We start from the raw sequence: 19,683 nt of genomic DNA, 5'->3' as shown, positions 1-19,683 counted from the left end.
TTTTCCTTTTCCTTTTTACAATGTTTTGCTGTGAAACAGGGCCGGGTGCGGTGGCTCACACCTGTAATCCCAGCACATTGGGAGTTACAGGTGGAGAATCACCTGAGTCTGGGAGGTGACCGAGGATCACTTGAGGTCAGGAGTTCGAGACCACCTTGGTCAACATGGTGAGACCCCGTCTCTGCTAAAAATACAAAACGTAGCTGGGCGTGCTGGCAGGTGCCTGCTATCTTAGCTACTTAGGAGGCTGAGGCAGGAGAACTGCTTGAACCTGGGAGGTGGTGGTTGCAGTGAGCTGAGATTATGCCACTGCACTCCAGCCTAGGTGACAGAGTGAGACTCCATCTCAGAAAAATAAATAAATAAAATAAAAAATAGGCCAGGTGTGGTGGCTCATGCCTGTAATCCCAGCACTTTGGGAGCCTGAGGTGGGTTGATCACCTGAGGTCAGGAGTTTGAGACTAGCCTGGGTAACATGGTAAAACCCCATCTCTACTAAAAATACAAAATTAGCTGGGATGGTGGTGCATGCCTGTGATCCCAGCTACTCAGGAGGCTGAGGCAGGAGAATCGCTTGAATCCGGGAGGCGGAGGTTACAGTGAGCCGAGATTGTGCCACTGCACTCCAGCCTGGGCCACAGAGTGAGACTCCATCTCAAAAATAAATAAAAAAACAAAAATAAAATAAAATAAAATGTTTATTATGAAACAATCCAAACATGTAAGAGCAGATAGAGTAGTGTAACCCCCCCATCCCCCACTGAGGGACTACCTCAACACCCCTCTCTGCACCTATCACTCAGCTTCAACAACGATCTGGGCCAATCTTGTGTCTTTGCTACCTCCACTCAGACAACCCCTTGATTATTTTGTTTTTAAAATACACTTCTGGCGCATTTATAAAATCCTTGGGTTGAAATATATTCTCATCAGTGGTCTATGTACAGCCTACCTTTATTTATTAGCGACTTAAGTGTATTGTTTTCTTTTTGATTTGCCCAGTTATGTTCCTTATACATTTTTTTAAACTTGTGGTAAAATATACATAACATAAATTGTACCACTTTAACCATTTTGAAGTGTTTAGTTCAGTATGGCATTGAGTACATTCACACTACTGTACAACCAACACTTAAGAAGTTTTTTTTTTTTTTGAGACAGGGTCTCACTCTGTCACCCAGGCTGGAATGTAGTGGTATCAACAGAGATCACTGTAGCCTCAACCTCCTGGACTCAGGTTATCCTTCCACCTCAGCCTCCCAAGTAGCTGGGACTACAGGGATGTGCCACCACGCCCAGCTAATTTTTGGATTTTTTGTAGAGACAGGGTTTCGCCATGTTGCCCAGGCTGGTCTCAAGCTCCTGAGCTCGAGAAATGCTCCCGCCTTGGCCTCCCAAAGTGCTGGGAATATAGGCATGAGCCACTGTGCCCGGCCTAAGTAGTTATTTTTAATAGAGAACCTGTGAACCTACCAAGCTAGGACGTAGACAACAGGGTTTAACCAAATGGTTTTCTCCCATCCGATCCCATGCCTGCCCCCACCCCTACCCAGGTATAATCCTGGCATCATCATCTCCTCAAAAATTTTTTTTTTTTTTTTTTTTTTGAGACTCAGCTCTGTCACCCAGGCTGGAGTACAGTGGCGCGATCTCGACTCACTGCAACCTCTGCCTCCTGGGTTCAAGTGATTCTCCTGCCTCAGCCTCCTGAGTAGCTGGGACTACAGGTGCACGCCACCATGCTCAGCTAATTTTTTGTTTTTCGTTTTGAGATGGAGTCTCACTCTGTCATCCAGGCTGGACTGCAATGGCATGATCTCGGTTCATTGCAGCCTCCCAGGTTCAAGCAATTCTCCTGACTCAGTCTCCTGAGTAGCTGGGATTACAGGAGCGTGCCACTGCATCTGGCTAATTTTTGTATTTTTAGTGGAGACAGGGTTTCACCATGTTGGCCAGGCTAGGCTTGAACTCCTGACCTCGTCATTCGCCCACCTTGGCCTCCCAAGTGCTGGGATTACAGGTGTGAGCCACCATGTCTGGCCATTTTTTTTTTTCTGTATTTTTAGTAGAGATGGGCTTCGCCATGTTGGCCAGGCTGGCCCTGACTTATTTTTTATATTATTTTATTGCAGATATATGTACTGCTAAAATTATTTTTAATTTTATTTTTAACATTACAAATAGAGTATTAGGCTGTATGTAATCTTTTGGGACTTAATTTTTTCAGTTAATATTGTCAAGATGCACCCGTATGGTTGCAGGTCACTGTAAGTCATTTTAATTTAGGTTACTGTATAATATTCTGTGTGTTTGCCATGTTCGACTTCCAGTTCCCTTAGACCTTTACAACAACCCCCCTTTTTCTTTGTTTTTTGTTTGTTTTTGTTTTTTTTTTTTGAGACGGAGTCTCGCTCTGTCACCCAGGCTGGAGTGTAGTGGTGTGATCTCGGCTCACTGCAAGCTCCGCCTCTGGGGTTCAGGCCATTCTCCTGCCTCAGCCTCCCAAGTAGCTGGTACTACAGGCGCCCACCACCACGCCTGGCTAATTTTTTGTATTTTTAGTAGAGATGGGGTTTCACCATGTTAGTCAGGATGGTCTCAATCTCCTGACCTCATGATCTGCCCACCTCAGCCTCCCAAAGCGCTGGGATTACAGGCACGAGCCACCGCGCCTGGCCCAACAACCCCCTTTTCTTACAGTGGTAACTTGAGTGTGTCTCTCCTTTGCACAACTAAAAGAGACAAGACTAAAAGGACCAGGCTTAGATATCGCCAGGGCTAAGTCATGCTAATGCTGATGTAAGGCAGAGAGTGAGATTAATCCTTGCAAAGGCCGAAGATTGGTCACATCCATGAGAAAAGGTCCTCTGTCCCCATGATTTATCTGCCGAGTAAGGTTCACTACAAATTAGTGAAATTAAAGAGGCAGCTTTGGGACCTCCACACTGACCCAAAATGGAAATCATTTAGCAGCAAGCAAATGGCAATGTTGTCATAAAGATCAAATGAGATAATAATATGTGGGAACACTTTGTAAACCTTGGGCCATCTTTATAAATATGCAGTTGTACTATTATTGTTATCATTATTCATTTGCATTGTCTGGGCATTTCATTTTCCTGTTTATAAGGTGCCCAGGTGGACTGGATATAAGTCAGAGGAGAAGGAAGATGTGAATATTTATTAAACATCCCTGCGAAGCCTTGAACCCTGCACCAGCTCTTCGAAGTAAGAAGCATTATCTCTGTTTTACAGATGAGAAAACTGAGGTTTGATAACTTGCCCCAAATCCTATAACAAATAGAGGCAGAGTTTGGATTCAAATTCTGTCTGAATCTAAAACCCTTTTTCTGTCTTACCATATTTCCTGGAATCTGCCCAGGCAGCCCTCATTTCTTCCTCATTCCCTGTCTGAGTTTGGCAGGATGAATCTCATATTTACAGTCTTTCTCAGGATTTCTCTTTTCTTAGTCCGAGACTACTGATGGACTAAAACAGAGTCTATGTAAGAATATCTTTGGGAAGACTGGGAACCTTCCCTAGCTTTAATCTGTGAATTTTAATCCAGGAATCAGGAAAGCCAGGGGGCGTGTCTATGCCTAGGTTGACTTGTCAGTTGGGTTGTCCCATCTCCAGGGGCCCTGTATGGACTGGAGGAGAGTACATTTCACAAGGGGCCCCAAGATTCGGGCAACACCTCCACCTGCTTTAGGTAAACCATTTAGTCTGACTGAAACATGGAACTATGCGTACCTGTCTTTGCATATCCAACAGGGGCTAAGATCCGGTGAGACACCGTGCTGTTCCTTGATACGATCAGATGAGGCAACAGATGGGAAAACAGTTTGAAAACTGCAAAGCATTTTCTTTTTTCCAGCACGAATGTAAGCTGGAATTTGTTTTCATTGTTATCATTCCCTTTCAGCAGAGCCCTCTCCCAGGGAAAGCCCTTACAGTAGGGGCTCCTAATAATGACTGAGGTTTGAGAACAGCCAGAAGGCAAGCAACATGAAGCCTTTTAAAGCAAACCAGAGGAAGTCCAGTCTCTATTTATTTTATGAAGTTAGCGGCTGGATATGTTAAGCAAATGTTTTCTTAATTGTGGCAGTACAAGAAAACAATAGGGCAAGGGTTGCTGGGGATGGCGGGGGGCGGGTATCAGGCCTCTATCCCCCGACCCCCACCACCAAATCCCCAGAGAAAGACAGGAAAAAATTAAAGACAGGCCTTTTCTTTTCGTGGTCACATGTCTGCCCTGCTGCTGTAATAAGAACCTGCGCCAATTAGAAACGTTTTACCTCCTCCTCCCTGCCCCTCCCCGGGCACATTTCAGAGTAGGCCGGGTTGTGGACGCCAGGAGTTTGCCAAACACAGCAAACACTGGTGTGTGAGCGGCTGAAGGGGACTCTTTCCACTCCGATCTCCCTCCCTCCCAGCCTGTTTTGATTTACTAGGACTTCCTCCTCCGGGCGAGGCGGGGGAAGGACGCCGCCGAGCGCCTGGAGTTGTGCGCGTGTGCGTGTGCTAGTGCGAGTGTGAAGTGCAGCGCTGGAGTGCAACATGCTGTAATGGGAGGAAACCGAGCGGCGTCGGAGCGCCCTGGACCGCCGCGGCCGTTCTGAGCGCAGTGGCGCTGAGCAGCCCCTCCCGGAGCCGGTGTGACCTGTCCCTTCAGGTGCGTGGCCGTCGGCCCGTCGGGGAGCGCGGCTCGGGCATGCGGGTGCCGAGAGGGGGCGACGGGGCCCGGGAGGCGGGGGACGGCTGGTGCGCCGCGTTCCGCGGGTGAGCGGGTGTGGACGGCGACCCGGCGCGGGCGGGGACGGCGACCCGGCGCGGGCGGGTGGTGCACCCTTCCCTGGCTGCTCGGCGAGCCGGGGGAAGCGGAGGGCGGCATGGGTGCCGCAGGTTCGGTTGAACTCTGGGCACTTGGCGGGCTGTGTGTGGCGGGAAGGGCAGCAGGTCCTCGGGACGGGTCTGGTTGGACTGTGAACGTCCGCGTCCCGTGCGCTGTCCCCCGGGAGCGGGGACCTACTGTGCGCGCGTGGGGAGCGCGGCGGGCATCTGGGCACGCACAAAATGTGCGTTTGTGTTTGTACATTTGCACGGAGCTGTGTCCCCTGGCGGGGCCTCGGGGGCCGGGGGCGTGCGAGATGCCGTGTCCACAGCAGTGTGCGCCATGTCCACGCGCCCTGCCCGCTGGCGCCTCTCGGGAGCGCCCGCCCCGGCAAACCTCACTGCCCCAGCACGCCGGCATCGGCCGGGGAGGTGCGAGCTGGCACCGGGCTCGCAGCTGGCGGGGAGGGAAAGCGGCAGCTCCCGGCCGCGGGAGGCCCCGCCCCTGTCTCCCTCCCGGCTCACCTGGGCTCAGCCCCCACCTGCTCCGTGGGGGGGCGTGACCGAGGGCGTGGCCTGGCTGGCCTGGCGGAGCCCTGCTCAGGGTGGGCGGTGCCTCATTCCAGGGATTCCTCGCGCTCTCGCGCTCGCTTCTGCCTGCCCGGCCCGCGCGTGCGTGTGCGTGTGCGTGTGCGTGTTTGGCGGGGGCCCGTGCGGGGGCTCGGGCGCGAGCGCGCCTGTGCGTCTGCGCGCCCTTGGGGTGCGCCCCGCGTGCCCAGGTCCCGTCCCCGCCCCTGGGTCCCCCGCAGGGCCAGGCCGGCCCGAGGCGGGCGCGCCCAGAGCCCCCGGGCGGTGAGTGCTGTTGACCCGGTCGGCGGGGCGGGACCTGGGCTGGGCGAGGGCCGGCCTGAGGGGGCCCTTGGGGTGGGCTGTCGGAGCAGAACCGGGATGCCCTGCGGCAGGGAAGAGGTGGCGGGTCCTCGCCGGGCCGCTCGGGAGGCGCCGATGGGAGCGGAAGAGCCTAGGCTCCCGGAGGACGTCCTGGGAGTCGGAGGCGCGGGGCGGGCGAGGAGGCCCGCGCCCGGCATCCCCGCGGTCCCCGCTGGCCTCAGGGAAGGCTGTGATGTGGACTGCGGGAAGGCGCGTCGTCCTCTTCGTGTGCTTCCTGCCCCCTCCCCAAAACAGGACCGCACACTCTCCCTGCACCCAGTGCAGGCCTCGCCGAAGAGCACAGGGCTGTTCGCTTTTTGTTTTGCTTGAAGTCTGCTTTGATTCCTCACCCTGAGACATTTAACTGTCTTAGGTTATGAAGACAGTGCTTGCTAGGGCTAATAGTATTTATGTACGTTGCTGGCATGTGTTCATCTGTTTAAGTTAGATGATTAAAAAATCGGTTTCACTTTGATCGTTGGTGCTGTATGTTTGCTAGTTGTAGTCCCTTCTCTGTGATTAATAGAACCAGCAGCCTGGCGCGGGAGGGTAGGGGTGTTGGGGAAGTGGAGGCGGCTCTACTGGGATTTATCAACAGCTGGTTGCCCCTATATTTGAAAGGCACTGTCTCCCAGTTTGTGGAGTTTTACTATCTTGTTCTATGCCCAAGCCTACTTCGACTCAGAAGGAGTCTGGCAGTTGTTTCCTCTAAATAGTCAAAGACAAAAAAAAAAATATTAATTTGCCTATTAGGATTTGAAGGTCAGTTTTGCATACCATGTTAGCATACCAAACTTTAACTCTTTCTCTTCTCGCTGAGTCCACGGACTTGTACTGTTCATTGTTTCCTGCTTGCATCTAATGAAGAGTCTGCGCATGACTGGGAGGGGAGTAGAGTGGGCAGTTTAAGGAGACCTTTGGGGTTGGAGCAGTAAGGCTGTCCCTGTGGTGTGATCTTGGGACAAGTTATTTATTATCTCTAAGTCCCAATGCTCTCAATTTAAATAAAGGGTTTAGAAATACTTGATTCAGAAGTTTCTTGTCTTACACTCAAGACAGTTTTGAATTTTTTCTTGTATTTCCTGTTACATCTGGCCTGAAAAGTCATCTCTCCCACGGTGGAAATGATGTAAACCCTTCAATTCGTTGTTTAACTTTGGCAAAATTTTAATCCCAGGCTAATTTCCCCTGCCACCGTTTTTTCACACTTCTGGGCAGCCTGCCTTTGCTTTCCATTTGGAAGGGAATGCTAACTAATTTTTATGTTGACCAAAACAATACAATTAAGAAGATAATTCTGCTATAAATAACTATGAACTACATTCCAAAACTGTGAATGTTGTAGTAAAAACAGCTCTGGGTTATTATTTCTGGAGACTTGAGTTCTAGTCCTATCAATGTCACCCACTAGCTTTATGACCAGAAATAAGTTACTCGTACTCAAACTTTGTGTTTTATTTTCCTTTGTAAAAGGGTGATAATATCAATTCCAACACATCACAGAGTTTCGGGAATTACAGAGAATAATGTGCTTTGAAAGTATTTTGTGTTATTTATAAAAACTCTTTGAAGCTTTGAAAGACCTACATAAACACAGTCATTACTGCTATCCCCCAACTGATTTAAAATTATGACTTTATCTGAAGATTTTAACACTTCTTACAGACATAATTATGTAAAAACTTTCACTTTTAAATATTCTGGGCGGGCACAGTGTCTCACATTTGTAATCCCAGCACTTTGGGAGGCTGAGGTAAGAGGATCGCTTGAGGCCAGGAGTTCCAGACCAGCCTGGACAACAAAGAGACTCCAGGCTCCCAACTGTACCAAAAAAAAAAAAAGAAAAAAATAAATAAATAAATAAATAAATTCTGCAGTGGGAAATTCCTTTTAACCCCTTATGGAGGCAGCCTTGTTACCAGTCTCTGGTGGTTGCCAAAACAAATCCAAAGGGAGATTTTATTTCGTGTCTCTTCTAGGTATCTCTCTTGGAGAGTTTTGCTGTGCAGCTTTTAATTTGCCTTAGTAAAATAATGAGTAGGTTAACAATAAAGGTTGTTTTGTAACTTTGAACATGACTTAACAAAAGTACTAAAAGTTGTAAGTTCAGGAGGGAAAAATCAAATACATGGGAAAATTTTAATGTCACTGAAATTGTGACAGTGTGGTGATTTTAACATACCAGTGTGTCTGCTTATTGCCTGTGTGAGATGACCTGTTGCAGCTATGAGAACCTGGTGAAAGAGAAAGTTTTTTGTTTGTGTGCATGAAGAAATTTCCTGGAGGTATGTTAACTGAGGCTCATTTGTGCTTCTTTCAGGGAGCTCATCTAAAGCTAATGAAGCTATGGGTGGGTGTTTAATAGAACAGTAAAGTGAATGCTGCTAATCTGTAGCATTTAGGATCTCTCCACATTAACCCCCCACCCCCGCCAAAAAGAAAGCTAATACTGTAAGAACTAGATTGCAAATTTATTTTATTTTATTATTTTTAAATTATTTTTATTTTTATTTTTTTGAGATGGAGTCTTACTCTGTCCCCCAGGCTGGAGTGCAGTGGCTCGATCTCGGCTCTGCAAGTGATTCTCAAGTGATTCTGCAAGTGATTCTGTTTCAAGTGATTCTCCTGCCTCAGCCTCCCGAGTAGCTGGGACTACAGGCCTGCGCCCCAACACCTGGCTAATTTTTGTATTTTTAGTAGATACAGGGTTTCACTATGTTGGCCAGGCTGGTCTCAAACTCTTGACCTCAGGTGATCCACTTGCCTTGGCCTCCCAAAGTGCTGGGGTTACAGGCGTGACCCACCGCACCCTGCCCATTTTTGTGCTTTTCGTTGGGGATTTTGCTGTTTATAGTGGCCCCCAAGTATGGTCCTAAATTGCTGTCTAATATTCCTCAGCCAAGAAGGCTGTGATGAGCCTCATGGAGAAAATATATATGTTAGATGAGCTTCATTCAGGCTTGAGTTACAGTGCTGTTGGCCTTGAGTTCAACATTAATTAATCAACAATAGGTATTAAATAAGGTGTCTTTAAACAGAAACATACATAAAACAAGGTTGTGTTTTGATCAGTTTGCAAAAATGTGACCAGAAGCTGGAAGGAATCTCACTTTTATTTCCCCTAGGAATGGTGGTTCAATATTCACTAATTCAGTGTTCGCAGAGATTTTATAGAACACAGCTACTATGAATAACAAGAACTAGGTCAGGCACAGTGGCTCACACCTGTAATCCCAGCACTTTGGGAGGCCGAGGCAGGTGGATCACCTGAGGTCAGGAGTTTGAGACCAGCCTACCCAACATGGTGAAACCCTGTCTCTACTGAAAATACAAAAATTAGCCGGGCATGGTGGCAGGCACCTGTAATCCCAGCTACTGGGGAGGCTGGGTCAGGAGAATGGCTTGAACCCGAAAAGCGGAGGTTGCAGTGAGCTGAGATTGTACCATTGCACCACAGCCTGGGTGACAGATCAAGGCTCTGTCTCAAAGAAAAAAAAGGACTGATAATATTTACTGACAGTGATAACTACAGTGCTACAGTGCTACCTAATGTTGCACTGTGGCATGAATTAGATGTCTTTATGTAGACTTTAATAGGCTGAGAGCTGAGATTTGATTTTGGAACAATGGAGAGTTAGACCTGGGCTGTTCTGGGAAGCTTGCTAACTTGGGCTGTGATGCAAATTCATCTTTTATTCTTGGGAGTAATAGGTCCCTAAGAATATGTGTCACTTTAGCACTTGTGAATAGGAAATACTAACTATTCAAATAAGTATTCAAATTTTAAGTATTCAAATAAAATAAATGCAAGAGCAGGCTTATCCAGAGTAAACTAAAAATGCCAAAGAGTTTCTGTTATTTCATATGCCTTGCTGTATAAGGCTGAGGTCTTGAATATGAAGAGAGAGAGATTCATAATATCCTAAAATGAGAAAGGAAAGCATGGTTCATCGTTTTCTTTTTTTGTATTTTTATTTATTTATTTTATTTTATTTTATTTTTTGTATTTTTAGTAGAAATGGGATTTCACCATGTAGGCCAGGCTGGTCTTGAACCTCTGGCCTCAAGTGATCCACCTGGCTTGGCCTCCCAAAGTGCTGGGATTGCAGGTGTGAGCCACCGTGCCTGGCCTCATTTTTATTTGGGCTGACAACAATGTTGAAAAATGTTGGGAATTGGTGGTCTGCTCAGAAAGTTCAGACTGATTTTTATTTGTCCCCCTTACATAGAGTGGTTTCAGTGTGGGCCCACCATATAGTCACTTTCCATGGGACAGTTTAGGGAGATGGGTGGACTTCAGCCAGCAGTAAGAATTTTGCACCAGCATCAGGCAGCATTGCATAGGACCATGAAATGTGTTGTAATGTAAGTTGGGTTTTGCAGCCCAGAGCCTGTATAGATGTCCCTCACTGGGTACATGATCAACTTTCATGCAGTCTGTGCATTTGCATAGTTTACACTGATATCAAACTGTATTGCAATAACTGAGGATTTTTGTCACCGTGTGGTGGCACTATCTGCTAGCTCCCGTTGCCAGGGTAGTGGTGATGACTAAATATCGTACCCCTGCCCTCCCGCAGGGCTGAGAAGTCCCGTAGACTCAAGCCCTGAGCCATGTTAGCATCAGGAAACCTCGAGTGGTTGAGCAGAGCATTCGTTCAGGGTTTCCATCCAGAGTGTTAGCCCTTTATTTGGTCTGAGTTAATGGGGGTCTCACTTTCTATTGAGGTCATGGGAGGGGGAGGCACCTAAGGTTACCTGTTCCTGCTATACAGCCTCCAGCCTACATTGGAGGGTAAGAGATTGATGGCTGCCTAGCCTGTAGACTTGCCTCCTGCAGAGGTTTCACAGGAGGGCTGCTAAGCCCTATGGAAAGGGTGTGATCTGGGTCTCACACTTGAGGTTGGCAGGTACCTGAAAAAATCCTAAATAGGGATTTTATGCAGATACATATATTATATATATATATAAACACACACAGTTCTTAGGAAGTAGACGTAGAACATGCAGATGTATTGTTCAAATATTAGAACGTTTGGCCTTCTAATGAACGTTCAGGAGTGATCATGTGTAGAAGTAAGGAATTTGACACAAGCAGAAGCAGCCGAGTTCTTCTGGCATTGATGCTTCAACTTACAGCAGCGTGAGTCAGTTATACCTGCTTCGGACATGCCTCGATGAGGAAAGCTGGAATAGCAAAGGATCTGTCTGTTCATGCTCTTTCTTTGATAATATGACTAGTGAGAGAATATTTTGAATAAGGGCTGGCTTCTATTTAGAAAGGTAACATACAATTTAAGGTTGTGAATTTCAAGCACCAAGGTGAAATTCTAAAAATGTTCTCACTGAACCTTAACAGTTAGCCATTGGAGCTTGACCACAGGTCTTCCTGAGCATGGCGAAGTCGACATCATCCTTCCTGCTACTGTACCTATTCTTGGATCCCAGAGTCCTCAGGGCTTTTGCTTGACTCCTCCGTAGCTGTGGCCCCAGAAACCGCTATGTCTTGGCAGTTTGTTGCCGGTGTCGTTGTTGGCCACAGTCTCAGCATCATTTGACCTGGTGTGACAGTCTTCTTTTCTTACCTGCCTTGGTTACTATTAATGTGACTCCATGCCTACCTCTGTTAGAAGAATGTCAAATATACCATAGTTTGCGTGTTCCGGAGAGGTGAGGGCTTGCTTCCCCTTGCTCGCTGTTGAAACGGTCACATTATTGCCTGATAGGTATCTCAAGGTGTAGGGGAAAGAGCACAGGGCTAGAAGTCATGGTTGCCAATGCAAGGTTTGCTTTGATCTAGGCTAAATAATTGTGCTTGTCACTAAAACCTCTTTAGCACGATCAACTTAAGAATAGTAAAAATAGTATTGGAGGGAGAATTGAGAGACTTGAATTCTAGTCTTAGTTGCTTCAGGAAGTCACTTACATTCTTGGTGCCTCAGTTTTTCTTTTTTTTTAATCTGTAGAAGAAAAATAATAATCATATTTGGCCATTTGGCCCAAGTAATAATTTGATTGTGAGAATCCAATGAGGTCATTTATGTGAATGTATTTTGAAAACATGTATGCTATACACCTGGAAGATGGTGGCGGTAGACTAAAAAAATTTGTTTTTCTCTTTAGTTTATAAGGCATTTTCAGTTATATCGTTTAATCCACATGGTAAGCTTGTGATCATCTGAAGTTAGTTAGGCAGTGTTTTTTACTGTTTTCTTTAAGGAGGAAACTAGGGCCTGGAGAAGGTAAATGACTGGCCCACACACTTAGTGTTGGACATCTAGGGCAAATCCTAGAGCAAAATAGGCTTTCAGGGATTGTTGACTGAATGAGTGAAAGATTTAAAGTAGGGCTCAAACTTGGGCTCTCTGATGCTAAAGTCCTGGCTCTGTTGACTTAACAGATGGTAAAGTGCGAGAAGAAAAAAGGATGACTCAAATGAGAGATATTTTTAGCAAGAAGAGCAGAGAGGGATGGTCTGAGAATGGGATGTTAACAGGAAGAATACGTGCTGCACGAAGTTGGTGGGGCATCACTGGACACCCTGGGGAGGAGAAAGAGGTGGAGGATTTAAAACCGTGAAACTGTGCTTGCATGTCGCCACCAGAATCTGGTGACATTTGATCTGGTTCTCATTTCAGTTTTCCTTCTCACTGAGCCAGACAGCCAGCGTATCACCCAGTGCCATCCGTATTTGGTGTATGGTGCTCAAGGGCAGGGAGTGTACTTTTCCTTTTTTGTAATGTCTAAATACAGTGTTTTAATAGAGGAGATACCCAATAAATACCTCTAAATTCTTTTTTTTTTTTTTTTTTTTGAGACAGGGTCTCCCTCTGTCACCCAGGCTGGAGTACAGTGGCGTGATCTCAGCTCATTGCAGCTTCAACTTCCCAGGCTCAAGCCATCCTTCTGCCTCAGCCTCCCAAGTAGCTGGGACTACAGGCGTATGCCACCATACCTGGCTAATTTTTTTTTTTTTTTTTTTTTTTTTTTTGAGACGGAGTCTTGCTCTGCCTCCCAGGCTAGAGTGCAGTGGCGCGATCTCGGCTCACTGCCAACTCTGCCTCCCGGGTTCACGCCATTCTCCTGCCTCAGCCTCTGGAGTAGCTGGGACTACCAGGCGCCCGCCACCACGCCTGGCTAATTTTTTTGTATTTTTAGTAGAGATAGAGTTTCACTGTGTTAGCCAGGATGGTCTTGATCTCCTGACCTCATGATCCGCCCGCCTCGGCCTCCCAAAGTGTTTGGATTACAGGCGTGAGCCAACGCGCCTGGTCTATTTTTTTTTTTGGATACAGAGTCTTGCTCTGTCACCCAGGCTGGGGTGCAGTGGCGCGATCTCGGCTCACTGCAAGCTCTGCCTCCCGGGTTCATGTGATTCTCCTGCCTCAGCCTCCCGAGTAGCTGGGACTACAGGCGCCTGCCACCAGGACCGGCTAATTTTTTGTACTGTAAGTCGAGATGAGATTTCACTATGTTAGCCAGGATGGTCTTCATCTCCTGACCTTGTGATCTGCCTGCCTCAGCCTCCCAAAATGTTGGGATTACAGGCGTGAGTCACCACGCCCGGCCAATTTTTGTATTTTTTATTGGGACGAGGTTTTGCCATGTTGCCCAGGCTGGTCTCAAACTCCTGGGCTCAGGTAATCTGCCCACCTCAGCCTCCCAAAGTGCTGGAATTACAGGCATGAACCACTGTGCCTGGCCACCTCTAAATTCTTTTTTTTTTTTTTTTTTTTTTTTTTGAGATGGAGTCTCACTCTGTTGCTCAGGCTGAGTACAATGGTGCGATCTCAGCTTACTGCAACTTCCACTTCCCGGATTTAAGTGATTCTCCTGCCTCAGCCTCCTGAGTAGCTGGGATTACAGGTGCTCACCACCACACCCAGCTAATTTTTGTATTTTTAGTGGAGACGGGGTTTTACCACGTTGGCCAGGCTGGTTTCGAACTCCTGACCTCAAGTGATCTGCCTGCCTCGGCCTCCCAAAGTACTGGGATTATAGGCGTGAGCCATGGCGCCCGGCCACATCTCTAAATTCTTGATGGCCAAGAAGTACACCCCATGCCATGGTGTGATAGTTCATACTTTTGGGTTTGTCCTACCATTGTATATTATTAGCTGAGACCAAGTTGGTTTTAGCAGGGAGTGGTCCTGGGGAGGCCAGAGTTTGGGCTCATGATGTAACAGGGCCAACAAAAATTAGAGTATTTTATTGTGTGCATCTGGAAGTTGGAGAGGCCATCAGGTGTTTCAGGATAGTGATATCTGTCTGTTTCTGACTTTTGACCCTTTACTGTGTGTGGCAGGAACACTGGACAATTTGAATGTGATTCCTCCCATGCTCACCCCCCTGGCCTCCACATCTAGAAAAGGTAGTTGCTCCATGTTCTCATACTCTTACCTAAAGTATATCATATCTAGCCACTGCCATGGGACAGACATGGAGTGAACATGCCTGGTGCTGTAGCTTTTATTGTGCAAATCTTCTTGGAAAACTTCCATAACATATCTTAGGAGTTGTGTTCCCTTGCTTGAAAAGCAATATAATCTAATATACCCCACAGTGCTGTTCCCAAGTGATCTGATTTGGATGTTTGTCCCCTCCAAATGTTACGTGGAAATGTGATCCTCAGTGTTGGAGGTGGGTCCTGGCGGGAGAGGTTGGATCATGGGAGTGATCCCTCATGAATGGTTTAGTGCCATCCCCTTGGTGATGGCTGAGTTCTCTGGTAGTTCGTGGGAGATCTGGTTGTTTAAAAGAATGTGGCACCTTCTTTCCTCTCTTGCTTCTGCCCTCGCCATGTGATGTGCTGGCTTCTGCTTTGCCTTCCATTATGATTGGAAGCTTCCTGAGGTCTCACCAGTAACTGAGCAGATGCTGGCACCATGCTTATACAGTCTACTGTTAGCCAGTTAACTTTTCTTATAAATTACCCAGCTTCAGGTATTACTTTATAGTGACACAAAACGGACTAACATACCAAGATAGGTACTCGTGTCCCCTTGTTGACTAAAAAGGGACAGTTCTTTGTGGAAGGCCAAAAAATGGCTGTCAGATTTATAGCTGAGCTTGCCATTAGCACTGAATGCCCCCAAGTGTTTGTAGCTTTAAAATTGATACCTCTTCTTCCCTAATTCTCAACCTTTAGCTATTTGGAAGAACATATTAATTGAGGCTAAGGGAGTGTGAGGAAAGGCATGTGGACTGGCAGAGAAAATATGTGACCATTACCTGAAAAACAAAATCCATAACAAAATATATGTCTATTCATGATGAATTATGTTCACATTTGACAACCATGAAAAAGGTGAATGGATAGACCAGAAACTGGTTTGCAGTGCAGTGGAGCACACAGTGTACTTTGTATCTGTTTTTTTTTTTTTTTTTTCGAAAGACAGAGTCTCGCACTGTTGCCCGGGCTAGAGTGCAGTGGTGTGATCTCAGCTCACTGCGCCCTCCGCCTCTCAGGTTCAAGCGTTCTTCTGCCTCAGCCTCCTGAGTAGCTGGGATTACAGGTACCCAACACCATGCTTGGCTAATTTCTTGTATTTTTAGAAGAGATGGGGTTTCACTAGGTTGGCCAGGCTGGTCTTGAACTCCTGACCTTGTGATCTGCCCGCCTTGGCCTCCCAAAGTGCTGGGATTACAGGCATGAGCCACTGCACCTGGCCCTCTGTATCTTTTTCTAGAGCCACACTCCTCTCACTTAAATGGTGTTATGTTCCAGGTGTCAGCATTTCAATGGATGATGATTATTTTTTTTTCTGAGATGGAATCTCACTCTCTTGCCCAGGCTGGAGTGTGCTATCCCAATCTTGGCTCACTGCAACCTCCACCTCCCAGGTTCAAGCAGTTCTCCTGCCTCAGCCTCCTGAGTAGCTGGGATTACAGGTGCCATCACCACCATACCTGGCTAATTTTTGTATTTTTAGTAGAGACTGGGTTTCACCATGTTGTTGAGGCTGGTCTCAAACCCCCGACCTCAAGTGATCCGCCTGCCTTGGCCTCCCAAAGTGCTGGGATTACAAGTGTGAGCCACCATGCCTGGTCCTCAATGGATTATTTTTGGTTATCACTATATCCTAATGCAAAAACTGCCACAGAAATAAGACATTATTGGGATAGACCTAGATTTGTTTTTCAGATGCAGCATAATTTTTTTTGTGCAAGGTAGAATATAATTTATGGTTCATAAAGGAAATAAAATAAACTTGTCACCCCCCTGCTTAAAGCTTTTTGGGCTATTCCAGGACTTCTCACAGACTTAAAATAAAATCTCAGCATTGCAGGCCCTCCAGGCACACGTGACCTGGCCCCATGTTGCCCACCTCAGGTCTCCCTTTTGCTGACTTCAGGGCAGCCACCCTGGCTGCTCCCCACATCACCTGCCCAGCTTTTGTGTCTTGGTCTCAGCACGTGCTGTTGTCTCCCACCTTCCCCCACCCTCCCTGCTCTTTCTGAGGCTAATTCCTCTCATTCTTTAGGTCTCAACTTCCTTTCATCTCTTCAGCGAAATCTTTCCAGATCACGCTAGCTAAAGTAGTGGACTGTGCCCTGTCATTTTCAGTACATTTACTGTCATTTGCGATTTATTTAATATATTTGCATATGTTTTGGCAAATAATTATTTTAATACCTATATTAAGGCCCATTCACTTCTCAGAAAACCGTATGAGGGAGGTAATATTAATATTCCCATTTTCCAGATGAGGAAACAGACACACAGAGTTTGTCATTTCCCAGGGTCACATAGATTGGAAGTGGTTTACCTGGATTCATATTAATCCTGATGCTAATTTGATGCTGAAATAATCATGATGCTGATCTGCCTCTCAATGTGGTGTGATCCTCCAGCTAATACTGTAGCCATGGTTTTTCCTCCCACATTATCAATATGTTTTATTGGGTTTATGTAGTGCTGTGGATAGGATGTATATAAGACATAAAATTCAGAAGACTTTTTGTTTGTTTTTTAGAAATGGGGTCTCACCCTGTCACTCAGGCTGGAGTGCAGTGGTGTGATCATAGCTCACTGCAGCGTCGACCTCCTGGCTTCAAGGCAGCCTCCCACCTCAGCCTCCTGAGTAGCTGGGACTATAGGTGTACGTACGTCCCTGTGCCCGGCTAATTTTTTAATCTTTTGTAGAAATGATTAAATTTCTAAATTTCTCTGTTGCTCAGGCTGGTCTGGAACTCCTGGGCCCAGGCGACCCTCCTGCCTTGGCCTCTTACAGCACTGGGATTACGGGGCTGAGCTCCCACACCCGCCTGGGAGACTTTTTTTTTTTTTTTTTAATAACTGTTATCTTCCACCTTTGCTTTGTTCTTCTGTGGCTAGATAACGCTTGGTCTCTGTCCCTCATTTCCCATCTGTATTGTCCTTATCTCACACCTGCTTCCTACAGAAGCCTCACTAAACTGATCCACCTCCAGTAACTTCTGGAGTCACCCTCTCCAGTCAAACCATTCTACACAGAACTTCTTTTTCTTCTTCTTCTTCTTCTTCTTCTTTTTTTTTTTTTGAGGCAGGATCTGGCTCTGTTGCCCAGGCTGGAGTGCAGTGGTGCAGTTATGGCTCACTGCAGCCTCAACCCTCCATGCTCAAGTGATCCTCCCACCTCAGCTCCCTGAGTAACTGGGACCATAGGCCCATGCCACCACTTCCAGCTCATTTTTTATTTTTTAAATTTTTTTGTAGAAATAGGGTCTCACTATGTTGCCCAGGCTGTTCTCCAACTGCTGAGCTCAAGCAATTCTTCTGCTTCAGCCTCCTAAAGTGCTGGGACTATAGGCGTGAGCCACGTGCCTAGACTCATGGAACTTCTAAACTAAAATAGTGTGAACATCATGTCACGGGCCAGCTCAGGGACAGATGATGACAACTGCCTGTTACCTATGACATTAAGTATAAACCTGAAGGCCAGCTGTCAGCTCTTTCCTAAGGCCACCCGCATCAGGCTCACCTGAATTTAGCTTCTGCTGCTTCTTAACGTGGATTTTCACTTCTAACCAGGCAGGTCTGGCCACCTGTCCCAGGTGCTCATTCCTGCCCTTGTGCCTTTCCTCAGAGTGTTGACTCAGAATGACTGCACTGGGGATAAGACAGGGTCCTTGTACCCAGGAAGTATACAGAAACACAGTGTGATCCTGGAAGGTAAGGGAGGCCAGAGAGGAGAGTGACTGCGGGCAACCAGGGAAGGAAACTTTCCAAGTGGCTTTTTGAAACACACACATATCCACAAACCACCCCCAAACAAAAAATAGATGTGTACAAGGCAAATACATCTCTTTTTATCACACAATACCCATTTTAGTTTTAAATCATATTTAGTCTTTGATTATCCTCTTTTTAATTTTGCCTGTCATTATCCTATCCTATAAACTTTAGTTTCTGAACAAGAGCATGACTCCTTGAAAGCCAAGATCTATCTTCTATTTCTCCTTAACCTTTCCTGGGCACTTTGCTGAGCTTAGAATAATTATATAATAAACATTGGTTGATTTCATTAATAAGGTTGCAGCAGATGGCAGGTGCCTTGTGGATGAACGTTTAACACCCATTGTCTTATCCACCTACTTCGAATGTAATTTGCTTGGGGGTTTAGGAGGTTTAGGATTTCATAGCATCTGTATAAACCTAAATGTCTAATCTTCCCACTGTGCTAGAATTCTGGGTCTACCTTATGTCATTTGATGCTTTTATGCTTTGATATTTTGTTTCTGTGCATACTTTATATAACCTAAGATGTGTATTAATCTATTTAGGTCTAGAATTTTGAAAGCATTGTCCTTTAACTTAATGGGGTAAAATTAATTTAGAGAATTATAAGTCTAAATGCTGTATTATTGCAGAGTAGGATGCTTATCAGCAGTTACTACCCCTAATCACAAGACCCTTTTTTTTGTTTTTTGAGACGGAGTCTAGCTCTGTCACCCATGCTGGAGTGCAGTGGCGTGGTTTCGGCTCGCTGCCGGCTCCGTCTCCCGGGTTCACGCCATTCTCCTGCCTCAGCCTCCCCAATAGCTGGGACTACAGGCATCTGCCACCACGCCTGGCTAATTTTTTGTATTTTTAGTAGAGACACGGTTTCACCGTGTTAGCCAGGATGGTCTCGACCAAATCACAAGATTTTAAACCCAGATCTTTCCTGAATAGGAAACGGGCTTGGGTGAAGAGAATATTACCTAGTTCTTGGGAGTTCAGCAAAATTTTTTCTGTCAATTCCAGACCCTTGTTGGTTTTCTCCATTGTTGAACAAGTTCACAAATCCTTCCTCTCAGGAGATGGTCTTTTCTGTTCTACAAAGATCAGGAATGTGAGCACTATTAGGTTTTCCCTCTTAGACCTCTGCTTTTACCCATTCTCCCTTCTCTGAAAAAGAAGACGTGTGCGTGGTTTAGGAGGTCGTTGCCTCCCCGCCACTCTTAGTCTTCCATGGCCCTCCCCTCCCCTCTCTGCCTGCCAAGCTCAGTGAGCTCCGCCTCTCCGTTTTCCTGCGTCCCCGCGGCTCCCGTGCCCGTGCCCCTCGCTGCCCTCTGCGTGCCAGTCCACGGCTTTGGCTTTCCCGTTGTCCGCCCTGTGCTCAGCTTCCCGAGCTCTACTCCGTTCCATGTGGTGCCGCCAGGATAACTTGCCCAGAACGCATGGACGGCGAAGCCGCTTTTCTGCTCAGACGGAGTTTTCAGTGGCTTCTTCGTGCATGTCAAGCCCGGGTCCCGTCAAAGCCCTCAGTCCTTCCACGATGTGGTCCCAGTCTAAATTCCCATCCTTGTCGCTTACTTTCTCTCCCCGTTTCACTCTTGTAGGCGATTTGGGCAGCATGTTGTTAAACCGATTCTGCTTCTGTTCTTCCCTTCTGGGGGAGGAACTTTCCTATTCGTTCTTCAAAGGCCCCGCTCAAGTTCTGTTTTCTTCACAAA

The 19,683-nt window shown here is 46.7% G+C and overlaps 2 protein-coding genes across 3 annotated transcripts in view; both read left to right on the top strand.

Moving 5' to 3' along the window:
* Positions 1 to 4,212, top strand: part of LOC105477710 (TAM41 mitochondrial translocator assembly and maintenance homolog) — a 123,602-nt gene extending 119,390 nt beyond the window's left edge. Inside the window, exons 8-9 of the transcript XR_003017087.2 lie at positions 3,131 to 3,228; positions 3,775 to 4,212. The gene's annotated coding sequence lies outside the window, so the exon portion shown is untranslated. The remainder of the gene's footprint in view (positions 1 to 3,130; positions 3,229 to 3,774) is intronic.
* Positions 4,213 to 4,528: 316 nt separating this feature from the next.
* The window catches only part of LOC105477714 (vestigial like family member 4), a 162,066-nt gene continuing 146,911 nt past the window's right edge, over positions 4,529 to 19,683 (top strand). Inside the window, exon 1 of one of the 2 annotated variants that reach the window (XM_011734378.2) lies at positions 4,529 to 4,675. The gene's annotated coding sequence lies outside the window, so the exon portion shown is untranslated. Of the gene's footprint in view, positions 4,676 to 5,571; positions 5,686 to 19,683 lie in introns of those variants that run through there. The other variant, XM_011734379.2, reaches the window with a different exon arrangement.

The sequence above is a fragment of the Macaca nemestrina genome, chromosome 2, assembly GCF_043159975.1.
Source record: "Macaca nemestrina isolate mMacNem1 chromosome 2, mMacNem.hap1, whole genome shotgun sequence".
NCBI lineage: Eukaryota > Metazoa > Chordata > Mammalia > Primates > Cercopithecidae > Macaca > Macaca nemestrina.
This window is presented reverse-complemented; position numbering and strand designations above follow the sequence as displayed.